At 41.8% G+C, this 19,421-nt stretch overlaps 1 protein-coding gene across 1 annotated transcript in view; it reads right to left on the reverse strand.

Annotated features, from left to right (window-relative positions):
• The window catches only part of LOC122813789 (nucleoredoxin-like), a 180,272-nt gene that overhangs the window by 37,214 nt on the left and 123,637 nt on the right, over positions 1–19,421 (reverse strand). The window lies entirely within an intron of this gene.

Here is a 19,421-nt window from a genome sequence, read left to right on the forward strand (position 1 = left end):
CTTAAACTCTATCACAGCATAGTTATGCCATCACATCAGCATACACTGTACTGAGATTCACTCCCACAACCTCTTGGTGCAGCAAAGTCAAGAGCCAGCTGCATAGCCTTGTATCTGCACCGTAAGGCACCAGGATACATGCCATTTATGGAATTTGTGTCAAAATAGTCATTAATAGAACTAGATATTGGAAGACATTTTGTTACATAATAATAATCATTCATTCTGTGCTTACTTAGTTAACTAAAATTGTGAGTTGTCAGGACAGCCATAGCCTCTCCCAACACTCAATGGGTGTAAAGTACAGAAAATAATCATGGATATGATACCAGTCTTTCATTAAGCTAAGAACTTGGTTATATTCAACTGGACGTATAAGAGAATTTAAGTACCTTTTTATGCACTTTTACTTTTAAAAAATACAGTATTTAAATTGATTTAAACTGTGTATGAAGGAGTGTTGAAGGAATTTTTAACTGGTTATTCTGCTCTTCAGTAACTTGAACTAAAAGCTAGTGTTGGCTGAATTTTGTTATTTGCTAGTAATTACAGGTGTGGGGGTAGCCACAGTCAGTGATTTCCTGTCCTTGCATATTTAAACTGGTGCATGTGAAATAATTCCTGCTTTAAAACTTCAGCTTGGCAAGCTAAGAACTTGGTTATATTCAACTGGACGTATAAGAGAATTTAAGTACCTTTTATGCACTTTTACTTTTAAAAATACAGTATTTAAATTGATTTAAACTGTGTATGAAGGAGTGTTGAAGGAATTTTTAACTGGTTATTCTGCTCTTCAGTTATTCCCACCCACCCGTCCTGTTTTTGTTTTGGTGTTAATCTTAGTGGCATTGAAACTGCCCGCCTCAGCCTGCCTCTGGGCCCATCTCATTTGCTCACTCAACTGAGTGCAGTGAGATCATATTCTGATTTCAGGCACTCCTACTGTGTACAAAGAGAGCATCTGGGAAATAGAAAAAAAAAAAATTAAGCTTATTTCCTGCCTTTCTTGTTAAGTGGTACAGACTATTTGTAGGCTTCTGAGCCCCCAAGCCCTTCTGTGTTTGAGGGAAGCCTTCTAGCTTGTTTTTTTTTTTCTTGTAACTAGCCAGTTTTCTAGTTTCAGCACTCAAATCTGTTTCTTTGATCTCAGCACTTGTTCAGAAAAAAAAAAAAAAAAAAAAAATTTCATCTGCTTTTACTGTACTTGTGTTTTACCTACTTCTTTTACTTTTGCATCATCTTAAAATACTCAATTGTATTTATTACTGCTTGGTGTAACTCATTCTAAGCCTTTTGGTTTAAACACTTGGGCTTCGGACCAGTTAGTTGTTTTGCACTGAGAGGTTTGTGGTCTGCACTGTTGTGGCAGAACAGGTAGCTTACATCCTTCTAGGTTGAGAACTGCTGATTGAGGGCTCAGTGTCTGTTATTCTAAAAGTGTATTAATTCTGGTTTAAGCACTTGGGCTTTCAAGCCAGTTATTTTACATTAAGAGGGTTCGTGGTCTGCACTCTTGTGGGAGGAGAGGCTGGACTCTGCCCTTCTGAGCTGGGAATTTCTGGTTAAAGGCTTATAGTGCATGCATATCTGAACTGTTTCTTACTGAAGTTGGTGCCTTGTTTGCTGTGGCATAGACTGGATTCGGGCCTGCTGGATCTAGCTTTGTTTGTGTAACTTGAGCACTAATCCAGACATTCTCTAAAGTATTCAATGGTATTTATTACTGCTTGGTTGTAACTTGATTAAAGTGTAGCTATCATTCAAGTCTTTTGGATTAAGCACTTGGGCTTCAGACCAGTTGTTTTACATTAGGAAGGTTTGTGGCAAGCACTGTGGTGGCAGGACAGGCAGCTTTCATCCTTCTAAGTTGGGAACTGCTGATTGAGAGCCCAGTGTCCAAGTGTATTAGTTCTGGTTTAGGCACTTGGGCTTCAGGCCAGTTATTTTACATTAAGAAGGTTCGTGGACTGCACTCTTGTGGGAGAAGAGGCTGGACTCTGCCCTTCTGAGCTGGGAATTTTCTGGTTAAAGGTTTATAGTGCCTGAATATTTGAACTGTATCTTACTGAAATTGGTTCACCTTGTTTGCTCTATCATAGACTAGATCCAGGCCTACTGAATCTAGCTTTGTTTATATACTTGTTGTTTGTTTGCTTGTTATTTCCCTGGAAGCTAATTCACCTAATACGCAACTTCTCAGCTTCTGTGGATCACTAGTGATATCTGCATTGCTTACTGTACTTATTTCCTTGTTTCACTTGAAAGAAAGTTACTGTTTGTCGTTTTGCATTTAGTTACTTGTATCACATTGCACTCAAGTTACCTGGCACTTGCTCACTAAAGCAATTATATAAGTCAGCACTAAAAATTAAAAGCACTACACCCTCACTCCCCACTGGCCCTTGTTTTCAATTAAGGATTTCCCAATATTATTCTAGCATGTCCAAAGGTCAGTTGTCAATCTCCTCTCTGGTCCAGCTGGTGAATCTGGGAATCTTGAGGCAATGTTATAACTGCCTCATGTACACAGACAACCCTCTCCTCCTCCCACATAACACAAATACTTGAGAGATGCAGCTATTTAGCCAAACTGGAGGCTGAGCTCTCTCAACTCAGGACTGGCAAGACCAGACAGGAGGAGAAGGCAACTACACACACCACAAAACCAGCCTCACATAATGCTACCACTCCACTGAATCAAACACATAAACACACAAAGACATACTCGGAGGCTCTGAGTAATAATTTACCTAAACAGCAGAGGCCTCCAAAGCAGACACCCAAACAACTGCTACCTCAAGACACCCCAAAAGCAACACATAAACCACAAAAGCAGTGTGCAAAGCAGTCACAGCCCTTAAGGCCAAATACAACACTAAACATACTTGTCATAGGTGACTCCATAGTCAGACACACTGACGTCCCACTCACCAGGCTGAACAAGGAGAGGGTCACAGTAAGCTGCCTATCGGGCTAGAATCCGCCACATAACACAAGCACTCGGGTCACTCCACAGCAAGTACAAATATGACACAGTCATTGTCCATGCTGGTGTGAACGACCTGAGACGCACCTCCCTGGACTGCATGAAAAGAGACATAGAGGAGCTCTCTGATTATGTAGCCCAGGCAGGTATGACCCTAACCCTGAGCAGTATCCTTCCTTCACCAAGAATGATGCCACAATATAGAGACAAGATGATCAGCTTTAACAATTGGCTTAATGTCTGGTGTCATTCAAAGGGGATCCAGTGTCTGTCTGCCTGGGATGACATGCTTGACAAGCCACGCTGCCGCAAGGGACAGCTTGCACCTGTCACCCCTGGGATTCCGGATATTGGCTAAGGCTCTTGCCACCCCCATAGTGCCTTTTTTAGGCAAGGCTCAAATTCTAAACCTACCACCCTAGAAAACAAAAATGGGAAGAAATTGAGGGTAATGCTGCTCAATGCCAGAAGTCTAAATCTCAAAATGCACGCACTCGAGGCCCTTCTCAGTATGGAGAACATCGATGTCTGTGCTGTAACTGAAACCTGGTTCAAGGCTCCTGAGAGCACCCGGCACTATTAGGTTTTACCTCATATCATGCGTTCGCCCCAAAACCCGGACCACTCCACAAAAGGAGGGTGTATCCATATTCATAAAGGATACTCACACCTCCAGGTTGGTGGCAACGCATGAAGCTTCGGAAACCATCCAGGTGCAACTAACAATAGGCAAAACTGCTCTACAAATTGTAGCATGCTACAGGCCACCCTCTCAAACTCAGGAACCCCACACAGCCTTCCTGAAGACACTGGAGGGTATAAATGTATCTCCAAACACCATCATATTGGGTGACTTCAACTACCGAATATAGACTGGGAACATTACTCAAGCCCTAACTTTCTAGCCCAACGGTTCCTGGAGTTCATAAATTCAAATGCCATGGAACAGCTAGTCACTGTTCCCACGAGAGGAGAAAATATACTAGATCTCATTGTCACAAACATGGGGACAAAATGCTCCACACCGAAGTATATCCCTCATTGGTGAGATCTGATCATAAACTAATCTCACTGGAAATCCACATCCCCCCACCCCAAACAAAAAGACCATAGTGAAGAACTTCTCTAAAGCAAACTTCACACTACTCAAGACTGGTGTGGTATCCTTCAAGGCCCCTGAGTCAGAGGAAACCACAACCCAAGCTGGAAGCCCTTACAAATGCCTTCTATGAACACCTCCAGGACTGCATGGATCAGGCAATCCCAAATAAAACCAAGACTCTTTCCACAAAGGGCAAACGTCCAGTCTGGTGGACCCCAGCCATTAACAAACTTTACAATAAGAGGAGAAAGCTATTACATGATAGAACAAAATCCATAAAAGGGAAGTCACCCCTGATCATTATTAGGAAATAATTACGAGCACTCATAAAATCAACTAAGGCCAATTTTGAGAGAAAAATTGCCATGGATTCAAAGGACAATCATAAGGCCTTTTTCAGCTATGTTAGGAACCTGGGTGGAAACTCACAGATATGCTCAGAATTAGTCCAAAATGATACAAAAATCACTGAACCCACAGACATTGCCAACATACTGGCAGACAGGTTCAGTGCAAACTTCACCCCCTCTCCCTAAAGGAGAGATAACTATCCCAGCCGAGTGTAGCCTCCCGGACATCTCAAATGCGCAGGTGAAAGCTGCTCTCTAAAGCTAAAAACACAGCATCAATGGGACCGGATGGTGTCCCCGGCTGTGTGCTACACGAGCTAAATGAGGAATTAAACCCGCACATAAGGCAGCTGTTTAATCTCAGCCTTACCACAGGATACGTGCCCAAGGAGTGGCGACGGCAACTGTGGTCCCACTCCACAAAGGTGGCGCCTCACGGACCCTGGTAATTACCGCCCCATAAGCTTAACAAGTCTAGTCTGCAAAGCTATGGAGAGGATCATAATGGAGCTCATAAACAAAGATATAGGGGACTTGCAGACATTGGACCCGACCCAGTTTGGCTTTGTCAAGGGAAGATCATGCCTTTTGAACTTGGTCGACTTCTTGAAATAGTCACCAAGGCCATTGATGAGGGAAAGGCAGTCCATACAGCCTACCTTGACCTTGCAAAGGCTTTCGACACAATACCCCACTCGGGTATTGTAGAAAAACTTACCAGCTTAAATGTAAACCCATATGTCACAAGATGGGTTGCAAACTGGCTTAAGGACAGAACCCACAGGGTTAGAGTTGCTGGCGCTGTGTCAGACTCCAAGCCGGTCACAAGTGGTGTCCCACAGGGCTCGGTCCTTGGCCCCTATTGTTTGGCATCTACTTCTCAGAAGTACAGGCCAACATGGGAGGACTTTGGCTGACAAAGTTTGCAGATGACTGCAAACTGGGCGCCATAGTGGAAAGTGCATCGGACACTGATATCCTTCAGAAGGGACTCACGGAAACAGATAGCTGGTGCCAGAGCCATGGCCTGAAGTTAAACGCCAAAAATGTATAGTCATACCCTTCGGGAAAAACAAGGTAACCCCAAGCTACCATATAGGTGGCAATCCACTAAGCACAGAAGAGGTTATCAGGGACCTGGGGACCCAGGTTGACAGTGGCCTTTCTTTTGACACTCACATTGCTAAAGTGGTTAGAAAGACCTTCTACATTGCCCACCTGATCATGAAGGGATTCACATCCAGATCTAGTGAGGTCATTGTTCCCCTGTACTCTTCACTTATCAGACCAATGATCGAGTACAATGCCCCATTCGGGATGTATCTCACCCGACATCTGCAGCAATTGGAGAGACCCCAAAAGTTCCTCACCAAAAGGATAAAGGGACTCCAAAATCTGTCATATGCTGCCAGATTGAAGAAACTCCAGCTCTATTCAGTCGCATACCGTCTGCTCAGAGGTGACATGTGCCTGACATACAAGGCCATGTCCAACCCGGAATTAATGGACATGCTCCACCTCAAAAATCCAAATCCACCAAAACCACTAGAGCAAGCGACTTAAACCTTAGCACGGATATAAATAGGACGTGCTGGAGGGATAGATTTATCACTCAGAGACTCCCTATGCTGTGGAATAAAATCCCGGTCCATGTGAGGCAGAGCACCTCGCTGACTCTGTTCAAGAGAAATCTAGACCTGTGGATGGGAGATCGTAGGTTTACCCCGGGAATCATCTCTGGGTCACTGCTGGACAGAGGCACAACAAACTAATGGGCACAGTATTTTTCATATAAGGGGTGGCGTAAGCCACAATAATTTGGGCTAGGCTTATAAATGCCTTAGGGCAGATAGCCTAGTATAAACCTATGAACCTATGAACCTATAAGACACAATCACACACACACATACACACACACACGCACACACACACACACACACACACACACACACACACACACACACACACACACACACACACACACGCACACATGCACACACGCACACGTGCACACGCACATACGCACGCACACGCACACATGCACACAAACACACACACACGCACACACACGCACACACACACACACACGCACACATGCACACACGCACACGCACGCGCACGCACACACGCACACACGCACACACACACACACACACACACACACACACACACACACACACACACACACACACACACACACACACACATACACGCCTAGAGGCAATTTGAAGGATCACTAATTCACCTATGGCATGTTTTTGGGACATGGAAGGAAATGAGAGCACTGGCTGAAAGTCCATTTGGCACCAGAGCCACTCAGCTGGGGACTGAACTGGCAGGCCAAGACCTGGGCGGCAACAACACTAACTGCTGTACCACTGATATTTCCAGTGAAACCTATTAACATGTATGTTTATTAACAAGTATGCCTGTAGTACACAAATTTCCTCTAACCATTATCATGTAAAATATGTTTTCTTTATTGGAGCTTTGCAAGATAGTGATGTGTATGGACAATGTTCAGTATTTAATAAGGTCACTAAGCTAAGGATACCAAATACCTTACATGCTTGTCTATCCTGCTGCAGCAAAGGGGCTACTACAGGAAAATGGAAATCAAATGAAGAACCTGTTACACAGGAGACTAAATATTGTGCAAAAAATTCAGCAAGCAGAATTGAGATTAGCTCACAAAGGTAAAGACAAGAGTGTAATTACTAAATAGAATTTATGGGACAAGTCTCCTCAGATGCAGCAGTTATAAGTAGCCTGAGAAAATAGTACACAAATGAAGGTACATTGTGATGTAAATGAAGAATATGCTAAAACTTTGAGACTATCTTATGTATATTATTAGCCCCTTCACCCCTTTGTGTAATTCATACTGTATTTTTGATGTGTATCCATATCTTGTGCATAGGGCTTATAAAAACTGAAGTCATACCTTTTTTATCAACTTTATAATCCATGGGGATACTGGGGTTTAGCTTAACTGTTTCCCCATTCTGTGGTTCTCATCTTGGTTGCACCAAAACCAAATGTGCTTAGTGGCACCTGCCAGCCAAGAAGAACAAGAAATATGCAAAGGCTGACCTACCTGAACTTTGATGATCAGGAAGTTTTGGATAGGTTTAACTGTGGACAGGGACATAGTACAGCCTTTTGTGAGTTTCTAGGGCCCATAGACATGGTCTGGGAGGATATGTGGCCTTACTATACCGCTGAATATTAAGGTATGCATAGCCCACCCTATACTTGCAATGGGGACCTTCCACAGACAACCTGGGGACATGCTGAATATCTCACAACTTCTGTCTTGATACTGCAGCAGTTCATTGGCATACTGGTGGCATGTGACTCAGTACATCTATTTCCCAGTGTCACCGCAGGGCTGATTCAGTATCGTGCATGCCTTCTATGTGGTGGCATGCTTTCCTGATCTGATTGGTGTAATAGATTGCATTCATGTGGTTATTGGGACCTCATCTAGACAACAGGGAAAATTATGTCAAAGCAGGAAGGACTAACATTCTATCAAGTGTGAGGTACAGTGTGATGCATGGGGAGTCACATAGTTGGTAAGTACAAAGCATTTTAATGTTCTTAACCAAAGGTATTTCAGCATTTGTGGTGTGGTATGAGTACTGTTGAGTAATCAGCCCTATTTCTTGTTAAGTGTCCTCTCTCTGTTCTGTTTTCAAAATGATGCAAGCAGCTATCCACTCAAACCTTGGCTAATCACAGCAGTCCACAATCCCTAAGCAGCTGCCAAGGAGTGCTTCAGCACCACCCTGTCCCATGCACAGATAGCCACTGAGTAATTATTTGAGCTGCTCAAAACTCATCTCCATTGCGGGATGAGTCAGGGCATGCCCTTCAGTACAACCTTGTTACGACATTTAGGATACTGACTGTCTGCTGCATGTTGCACAACATGATGATGATTTGGTCTGGTGCACAATTGTCACAGCTAGTCACTGATAGTGGTAGGGCACCACCCTCTATCATTCCTCACACCAGTGATGATAGTGATAGTGGTCAGCCAATGGCAGTAGCACAGCAACCCCTCTTGCAGTCATGTGCATAGTATGTGGCCATGCAGGCAAAGAGGCAGTGTCTAGTCCACAACTTACTAACAGTGGAAAAAAAAACAGCTGCACACATAATACTTTATGCATGCAGTGTGACTTGTGAGCTGTGCTGTGTGGTGCATGGTTAGCCTACACTGTATAGCAGACATTTCTTATTTTTCAACAATAAAAATGTTGGTGTTCATGAAGGTAGCCTCAGTCATCATTTGTACAGTGTTCAGAGGAAGCAGGCAGAAGTACTGACAGGGACTGTGTTGAAAAACAATTGTTGTGACACATGTTTATGACTTTACTGTTATTTTTTACCTGCAGTGTCCTGAACAGACTATGCTGACTGTCAATGAGCACAAACTACTTGCATTAGAAAAACTGTTTTTCTCTCTCTCTCTCTGTCTCTCTCTCTCTCTCTCTTTTCTTCCTTTGATATTCTCTGCTTTGTGTTCTCTAGATTCAAGTAAGAAGTGCTGCAGTAAATGCAGATGTAAATGGGCTGCTGGGTCAATACTGCTTTCCTCTTACTGATTTCCAAACTGTAAGTTACATTTGGAAAGTGTCATATACAATGTCCCCTAAGGATAGTCTGGGTGATGTTCACATAGACTGAGAACAAGTGCTACATGAGAGCTCAATGCAGAGTCGCTCTGATGGTGGGATCTACTGAATGCAGGGTAACCTACTGACATTGACCAAACTATGCTGCAGGGCCAGACAGTGACTGAAAGGTTCTTCCATGTGTTGTGGAAGTTTGGCTGCCTTCTTCATTCGGAAATCCACTTGACTGCCTAAAGCACTTCCTTAAGATGCATGTGTTGTGTTGTCTAATTATCCACCATGCATGCAGACAGTTACAAACTCATAGGATCATAGGAGATTACTAGGTTAATGGCTCTGGAGCCCTTACAAGCCTAGCCAAGAGTTTTTCCCCAAAAAAGAAACCTCAGTCAGAGCCTGTCACCCCTGTCAATGAGGGACACAGGTGGAATCCCTGGCACAAATTTGTAGTTACCCATTCACTCATCCAGGTTGTGCTTGAAAGGGGTCAGCAATGTATTTTGTTTGACATATATGGAGAGTCTATTCCAGAGATGGGGCAGCCTCTGGAAGACAAACCTGTCTCTCCAGCAGGTATTGTTAATATCACATATTAGATTTAAGACTTTTGACTGAGTACTGCATGAGGAGTTAGACTTATAGATATGGAGCATCTCTAGTAGACCAGTGTCTAAGATTGCCTTGTAGGTGAGACACAGATCACCTCTGAGCAATCTGTAGAATACAGAGTACAGTGATAGTGATCTGAGCCTGTCCACATAGGACAGGTGTTGGAGGTCATGGATTCTCTTTGTGAGGTATTTCCATGGCATTTCCAGTTGGCGCAGGTGTTTGGAGACGTACATACTAAACAGAGCATTGTACTCAATTATTGGCCTAATGAGGGAGGAGTACAGAGAGGTAATAACCTCCTTTAATCTGGATGCAATCCCTTTACATATGAGATGAACCAAGTAAAAGGCTTTTCTGATCACTGCCACTACATGATGGTCAAATGTGAGATTGTTGTCAACTTGTATACCCAGGTCTCTCACCACAGGTTGTGTGTTTAGATGGTTGCCGTTAATGTGGTAATCAGTATGGGCCATGTTTTTGCTGAATGGTATAATAATACATTTTTCTGCATTTAACTTAAGACCATGACTTTGGCACCAGTCATTTGTTGCTGTGAGACCCTCTTGACGTATGTTAACATCATCTGGGGAGTCAATGACAGCACCCAACTTACAGTCATGAGCAAACTTGGTCAGCCACAGGCCTTTTGTTTTTACCTGGACCTCTGAGAAGTAGATGCCAAACAATAGGGGTCCCGGGACAGATCCCTGGGGGACACCACTAGTGACAGGTCTGCTGTCAGAGGTGACCTGGTTGGTCCTATCAGTGAGCCAGTTGGACACCTACCTGATGAAATAGGGATTTATGCCAAGTTGTCTTAGCTTTTTGATGATGCTTGAGTGGAGGAATGTGTCAAAGGCTTTGGCCAAGTCAAGGTAAGCTGTATGTACTGACTTTCCCTCCTCATCCAGTGCCTTGGTGATAGTCTCAAAAATGTCAACCAGGTTCAACAGGCAAAATCTGCCCTTGACAAATCCAAACTGGGTGGGGTCAATTGCTTGGATATTGCCTGCGTCCTTGTTTATGAGGCCCATAATAATATGCTCCATAGCCTTACATTTCAGACTTATCAAGCTAATGGAGTGATAATTCCCAGGGTCAGTAGTGGCACCACCTTTGTACAAAGTGATGACAATGGCAGTACTCCACTCTGTTGGAATAAAGCCTGTACTTAGGCTATGGTTGAATAGGGTGCTCAATGGTGAGGCTAGTTCTTGCTGGAGATGTTGCAGAATACAGCCTGGAATACTATTAGGTCCCATGGAAGCTGTGTTCTTTGCCTTGGATAGGGCCGTTAACACTTGATCTACGGAGAAGTGAGGTGCGGGGCAAGTACTGGGGATGTCAAATGGACCTTTGGGGGATGGGGGGTGAAGTTTGCACTGAACCTATCTGTTAGCAGGTTGGCAAAGTCAACAGGATCAGTGTAAGTGGTACCATTAAGAACTAATTCAGAACAAACCTGGGCTTTGCCATGGAGATTTCTGACGTAACTGAAAAAGGCTTTTTGGTTAGCCTTTGCTTCAGAGGCTAGTTTTGATTCATAATTGGCTTTGGAGGTTTTCACTAGTGATCAAATTTGCTTGTTGAGGCTAAGGAAGGAGTTTTTCCAATTGGGAGTTTGTGCCTTTTTACCCTTGGACAACTGTTTCTTCCTTTTGTTGTAAAACCTGTTGATAGAGGATGTCCACCACATAGGTCTGTGTTTCCTTGAAGAGCAGGTATTAGTTCTGTTGGATATGGCTGAGTCCATGCAGTTGTACAGGTGCTTCTATACTTCACTGGCATACTGTTCAGCCTATTTGTCTGCATCCTCTGAGAGGGGCAGTGGTGTGAAGCTACTGATACCATCTCTTAGAAGGTTGTAGTCAGTTTTTGAGAAGTTTTTTAGCCTAGTTATGGCTGGGGAGGTTGGATGGGATAGACACTTCAAACGAGACAGACTGATGGTTTGATCTCCTCAGGGAAGAACTTACTATGGGGGTGGTGCAGCAGTCACCCCTGTTGGTGAGAACCAAGTCTAGAATGCTATCTCCCCTTGTGGGGGATGAGACAAGCAGGTCTTGTGCGTTAGAACTAATGAAGTCAAAGAATCATTGGGTGAGTGCATTACAGCAGGAATAGTTCACCCAATTTATGGTGGGGTAGTTGAAGTCACCAAGGATCAGGGTGTTCGGGGATACCTTGATAGACTTAAGTAGGTCCAGGTAGGAGGAGTGGGTGTCTTGAGTCATGGAGGGGGAATCTATAGCTGGTTATAACTTGGATGGGTGTCTTGCCAATTGTCAGTTGCACCTGGAGAAGTTCTAGTGGGTCATGCTGGCAAGCCAGTCTGGATGTGTGCTTTTTTTTTAATGAAAATAGAAACTCCACCACCTTAGTCTTCCCAGCCTCATTTTGGGATCAGAATGTGTGGAATGAGGTATAGCCTGGTAAGGCAGGGGTGCTCTCAGCAGCCTTGAACCAAGTTTCTGTAACTGCACAAATGTCAGCATCTTCCAATGCTAGGAGAGCCTCCAGTCAGTGCATTTTCAGGTTAAGGCTCATAGAGTTAAGCAACATGACCTTCAATTTGTTTTTTGAGAGATCTTTTATGTTGGAAGATTTGTTTGTGGGACATTGCCTAAAAAAGGCACAATGGGGGAGACAAGAACCTTGGCCAGAATCCTGAATCCCAGGGGTGAAAAGTGGAGGCCATCTCTGGCAAAGCATCGAGGCCTGTCAACCACGTCATCCCAGGCAGACAGATACTGGATCTCCTTGGAATGACACCAGAAACTAAGCTAATTCTTGAAGTCAATTATTTTTTGTTGGTATTGTGGTATCATTCTTGGTGAAGGTAGGATGCTGCTTAGGGCTAGAGTCATACCTGTCTGGGACACATACTCTGACAGCTCAATCATGTCTCTCTTCATATAGTCCAGGGATGTACACCTCAAGTCATTCACATCAACATGAACAATGACAGAGTCATACTTGTACCTACTGTGTAGAGACTTAAGTTTGTGCGTGATGTGGCTGATTCTGGCACCTGACAGACAACTGACCTTGATCTTCTCCTTGTCGAGCCTGGTGAGGGGGATATCAGTGTGTCTCACAACTGAGTCACCACTGATTAGTATGTTTGGTTTACTGTTGTGCTTTATGGGCTGTATGAGTTTACTGTTATGTCTTATGGGCTGTGTTTGTGAGACACTGATGTGTTGTCTGCTGTCTGTGATGTGTTTGGTGTTGTGTGTGTGTGGAATGTTTGTGAGTGTGTTTTGGAGGTCTCTGCTGCTTAGATAAGTTTTTATTCAGGGCCTCTGTATAGATGGGTGTGTGCTTTGCTTGGCTATTTGATGTGGGGGGTGTGGTGTTTGTGCTGGCAATCTCCTCTTTGTCAGGGGTGCTGACTGAGGCGTGAGAGAGCATGGATTTCTGGTTACTGATATAAATGCATTTCTTGCAAGTAGAAGAATTATGCACTAGGAGAAGAGGGTTGACAGTGAACATGAGGCAGTTGCTACACTGTCTCAGTATGCCCGTGTCAACCAGGCTGGCAGGAAAAACTGATGAGAATTGTCCAGACATAGTGTTATGAAACTTGGATGGACTTGGGGAGAGAGGGTTTTGGTAAGAGTTTGTCCACAAGAGTGTATACCACAAAAACCTTCTTAAATGTAAAATAACTGGCCTGAAGCCCAAGTGCTAAAACCAAAACTAAGAGGGTTAGAATAACAGACTAATTTAATCAGGCTACTAACAAGCAGTAATAAATACAGCAGAATAAAACCACTTCAATGCTTAAGAGCAAGCAGGAAGAGCACAATTGCAGTAAAAGCAGCCGAATAAAGTGTAATTTCTTTTTTCTTTTTTTTTTTTGTGGAGAGGGAAGGAACAGAATATAATTCAGGATTAAGAAACTGAGGGGGGTGGCCTTCCCAAGTGCTCTCTCTGTACACAGTAGAATGAACTGATGAGATGGGATTGGGTGGAATGTCCAAAATCAAAGAAGCAAGGGGGTACCCTACCCAAATGATCACCCTGTACTCAGTACAGTAAGCAAATGAGATGGACTGTGAGGAGTGTCCAAAATCAAATTCACAGCAGGGGTGGGCAATTCCAAAGCCACCAGATTTAAGAATACACTGACACTAGAGTGGGAGGGTGGGAAAAACAAAAATGCAGACACCGAGAAAAGCAGTCTCAAGCAAATCAATAAATGCAGCACAGTTTTGTTAACTAAAACAAAATGCAGACACCGAGCAAAGCAGTCTCAAGCAAATCAATAAATGCAGCACAGTTTTGTTAACTAAAACAAAATGCAGACACCAAGAAATGCAATCTCAAGCAAATCAGTAAATGCATCACAGTTTTGTTAACTAAAAAAAATGCAGACACCGAGAAAAGCAGTCTCAAGCAAATCAATAAATGCAGCACAGTTTTGTTAACTAAAACAAAATGCAGACACCGAGAAATGCAATCTCAAGCAAATTAGTAAATGCATCACAGTTTTGTTGACCATCACTGATAACAGATTAAGTGCAAAAAATATACTTATAGGCTTTCTATATCCTGATGGCTATCAAATCAGTCACAGCTATGCCACAAAGAGCAGCTGAGATACTGATACTGTCTCACAGAAATGTAGCTCCTTATACAGTAGTATAAAGGAAAACTTAAGAGCCTCAGGGAATCAGATAACACAAAAAGCTGTGCTCATACCTTGGGTAGGCTGGCTTCAAAAGAAGGTAGACCAACCCCCCGCTATGAAACCAACTGAACAGAATCTAGACAGTGACTAGAAATATCAAGCAAATAAATAAAAGCACTACAGTTTTGTTAACTATCAGAAACAGAAAACAAAATGCAGACACCAAGAAAAGCAATCCCAAGCAAATCAATAAATGCAGCACAGTTTTGTTAACTAAAACAAAATGCAGACACAGAGAAAAGCAATCTCCAGGAAATCAATAAATGCAGCACGGTTTTGTTGACTATCACTGGTAACAGATTAAGTGCAAAAAATATACTTATAGGCCTTCTGTATCCAGATGGCTATCGAATCAGTCACAGCTAGGCCACAAAGAGCTGCTAAGATATTGATCATCCTGATGTAGGGATCTAAACCTCTTCTGCAACATCATCAGAATGGTCTGAACAGGTATATCTTGCAAGAGATACCAGTGCTGTGAACAGATTCCCCATCTACATAAAGTTCATCCCTGTCCATATTCAACTGCAACTTAGATATATGGATGGGAAACAAAAAATTTACCTCAGGACTTCCTCCTGTACTACTAATGGACAGAGGCAGCTCATAAATGTTTTATCCCACACACGAGTCCCCTCAAATTATCTATGATATAATCCCAGTTACCCTCACTAGGAGTAATATATAATTATCAACTATGGGATGGGTAAGGCCAGTCTATAACCAAATGGGGCAGGTTATTTCAAACACCAAAAGTACTTACCTATGAATTTATGAACCCATACCTCCAGAGTACTGACCAAAATGCCCCATTTGATTCAGTCACATGTTTTCTTCACATCTAGGTTGATCACCACAAATGAATAACTAATTTACCTGGAGTTTTGCATCAACAACTGCATTTTAATGTTGTTATCGATGGTCTGTCTTCTAAAGCTGAACCAGTGTTTCATCATTTCAGCCATTGAGGGATACAAGACTACCATTCTAGATGCTGATACTGCCATACAGAACTTATTATCATGGCTGAACACCAAGATGGTGTTCATCTTGGCAGTCTATAGCTCTCTCAAGACTTTTGCCAGGGTTAATTAGATCATATTGTCCATTTTGAAGTGTCAGACATCAGACTGGTTGCAAGTACTGCATTTATGACCTTGCATGACCCAGTAGGATATGTTTGTTCAAAGCATCATATAATTCCAATAGCAACCACCTTAGGCCAGGAGAGTTGCCCCTGCCTTGTAACTTCAACAGAGTCACCACTTCCAGCAAAGTGATGGGTGCCAACAGAGCATGGGCCTGTTCCCAAGGCAGCCTGGACACTGTTAGCACTTATACGCTGAATGCGGTCCCTGTTTCTACGAAGTCTTCTTCCATGTCACGGCCCATATACAGCCCTCACACCCATCACAGCACAGTCTACTCATTTAAAATCTCACTCAGCTGTGCCGCAGCTCTCAGCTCTCCCTGTTTTTGCTTAGTTTCATGTCCTGTCCTTCATAAAATGTTTGATTTTCTAATAAATCACTGGGGACTACAGTCAATTGATAATGTTAGACATCAGAATTTAATTTTTCTTATTGTTCATAAAATGCATGTTGATGCAAACCTTTTGTTCTATTAATTTTTGTCCTAGAATATGTTTTGACTTTGTCACTGATTCTTGGACAAAGAAGTTGACAGGTATGCATGGTCTGTGGGCTTTGTATTGTGTTTGTTCTCTTACCCTTCACTGTACTCTAAATCATACAGTGGCATGATCACTGCTAGCCAACACTACCATTCATGTGTGCGTGCACACACACACACACACACACACACACACACACATATATGTATATATAAATATAAATATAAATATATATATATATATATATATATATATATATATATATATATATATACACATACATATATACATACATACATATGTATCTATTTCAATAAGATTGTCTCATGAATGAGCAAATGCACAAAGAGTGAAGCAAAAAAGAGATATATTTTTAGATCAAACCACAAACTCATGCCCCCCCCCAACTATTTGATGCAGGCCCCCCCATATCTCTGCTATTTATATACACCAACTCCAGTATAGCACAACAGCGGGGAAAGGGAAAATTCCCAGACCCTGCTATATCACAATCTTGGACACACAGCAGACTGGCAGCCAGAAAAACAAGAAAACAGAATTTTCACTCTTTTGAGCATTCACTCTTACAAAACATATATATATATATATATATATATATATATATATATATATATACACGCGCGGGCACACACACACACATATATATATATATATATATATATATATATATATATATATATATATACCTTCCTTTCATAGGAAGTATTTTTCTTTCAAGAAATATTCAGAAACATTTTAAATCTTAAAGCCAGAAAACATCTCATGGGTTCATAGGTACTTACTAGGCTATTGATTTATGAGGATTTTTAGAAGCCTAGCAATATATTACCATAACGTTTTTAGGTATAAATAACCCAAAGGTGAGCAGCACATTTACATGTTGCACCTATCCATGAGAGGACAAGGTTGTTAAACCACGAGTGAATTTGCGGTTACCCATCCACTAGTCCAGATTTGGTTTGAATTGTGTAAGAGAAGTACTTTGCTTTATGGGGAGAGGAAGGTGATTCCAAAGAAGTGGTATTCTTTATAATATATATCTATCCCTCCAACACATTCTATGTATGTTGTATTTATGCTGCAAAAGAGATTTAGATTTCTTAATGGGGTCTTTTATGACCCCATTAGAAATGTGAATAGTCAGAATGCCTGTCAGTATAGGGTCTGTTGAGGTAACATTGTAGGTGTTCTAGTTGTGTCAAATGTTGGACAGATACACACCAAAGGGGGCATTATAGTCAATGATCAGTATGATGAGTGTGAAATACATTCAAATGATCACACTTCCGAACCCTTAAGATTTACTGCAGGGAGCAGGGTAGTTAAAGTTTTTTTATAACAATTTTTGGTAATCTGGTTTACCTCTCACTGCTACCATTTTTGGCAGTACTGTAAATGCCAATTTGTTTGGTCTTCATGCCGATTCAAGACTAAGAATTGGCATATTGCGGTACTGCCAAAAGTAGTTCCATGTGCAAGCTGCAGTCAAAAGCTGCAAGACTGCATGCAGAAGGTCAGAGGTTTAGTGAAGTAACCTGAAAAATGGAAAAAAATTATGTTAAAATGTGAGTATTCTCTTTTCATGGTCTGGATCTTAGCAGCTAAGTCATTTATATATTTTTAATCCTGGCAGAGTCAAACTGGATACTAAGGGTAGCGATGCGCCCAAGGACTGACTATAATTGAAACAATTGGCCCTGCTGATTGCTGTTGTAATTCTGGTTTTGCAAGACTAACGTGTATTGGGGTGAATCATGCTGGAATACTAAGTGTGATTTACCATTTTTGTGAAATAAAAATATTAATGTAACCGTTTTTTTTTTGTTTTTTTTTTTATTCTGGCAGTGTCAGATCAAATAATTTGGGTAAGCAGTGGATGTGGGGGCTGTCTCTGGATACAATGATTGGCCTTACTGTTTGCTGTTGAAATTCTGGCTCTGTAGAACTAATGTGTATTTGGGTGAAGCAAGCAGGATTACAAGCTGTGACTGCTGCTTATATGAAACAAAAAATACATTAATTTAACTGTTTTTTTTTTTCCTGGCAGGGTCAAATCAGATACGTTGGGTAGGCAATGGGTATGAGAGCCGTCTGTCAATGAAATGATCAGCTCTGCTGTTGTTTGCAATTCTGGCTTTGCAGGATTAATAAGAATTTTGGTGAAAAAAAGATCTAATACAAGCCCTGGCTGGCTGCTGTTTGTATCAGACAAAAACACATTAATGTATCCATTATTTTACCACACTCAGTAATCTGCAATGTACAGAGTTAACAAAGTGACTGTAACTTCTTGGTGGGGTAGGCCATCTGTAAATGAAATTCACACACACACACACACACACATATATATATATATATATATATATATATATATATATATATATATATATATATATATATATATATATATATATATATATATATATATATATATATATATATATATATATATTTTATATATATATATATATATATATATATATATATATATATACATATGTTTAACTGAAAAAGCATTTAATCATTTATTCTTTTAAAGAAAAACACGGTTGGTACAGTTGGTTGAATTACATTTTATTTGAGTTGCTAAAGATCGACTGTAATGTATTACTGTGTGTATTTTTTCTTTTGCATTTTATACAGCCATGGACTTAGTCTCTTTCTCTCTCTCTCACACATTATATCCTCAAAATACTAAAATATCAAAATTCAGTATTTCGAAGCTACAAAGTTGGATTTTTGGATTTTTGAAACAGGGAAAACTCAGAAGCGCGAAATTCAAAATCTCGCACACCGGAGATTTTGAATTTCGAGCTATTACTGCATATACACACACGCACACACACATACACACACACACACACACACACACACACACACACACACACACACACACACACACACACACACCATCCTCCCCACACTTGAACACAAGCTCTCTACTACATAAAAGCAGGGGGCAAACCCCCTGCACCCCGCATTGGGGGGCTATGCCCCCCACACCCCCCTACTTAAATATTCTAACTCCAAGGTTGCATTACACACAAACACACACACAACTCCACCACACAAGCTACATTCTGCTCGCACACACATCACAGCAACAAAACACACTAACACACACCATAGACCCTACCCAAAACCCTTAACACACACACACACACACACACACACACACACACACACACACACACACACACACACACACACACACACACACACACACACACACAATCTGTAACCACAGCAGAACCTCAGAAGCGCAAAATTCAAAACCTCCAGTATTCGAGGTTTTGGATTTTGTGCTTCTGAGCTTTTGCTCTTTTCAGAATTCCACTTTATGGGCTCAAAATACTGAATTTCGACATTTCAGTA

The sequence above is a fragment of the Protopterus annectens genome, chromosome 10.part0 (assembly GCF_019279795.1).
Source record: "Protopterus annectens isolate FY-2018-M chromosome 10.part0, PAN1.0, whole genome shotgun sequence".
NCBI classification, from domain to species: Eukaryota; Metazoa; Chordata; order Ceratodontiformes; family Protopteridae; genus Protopterus; species Protopterus annectens.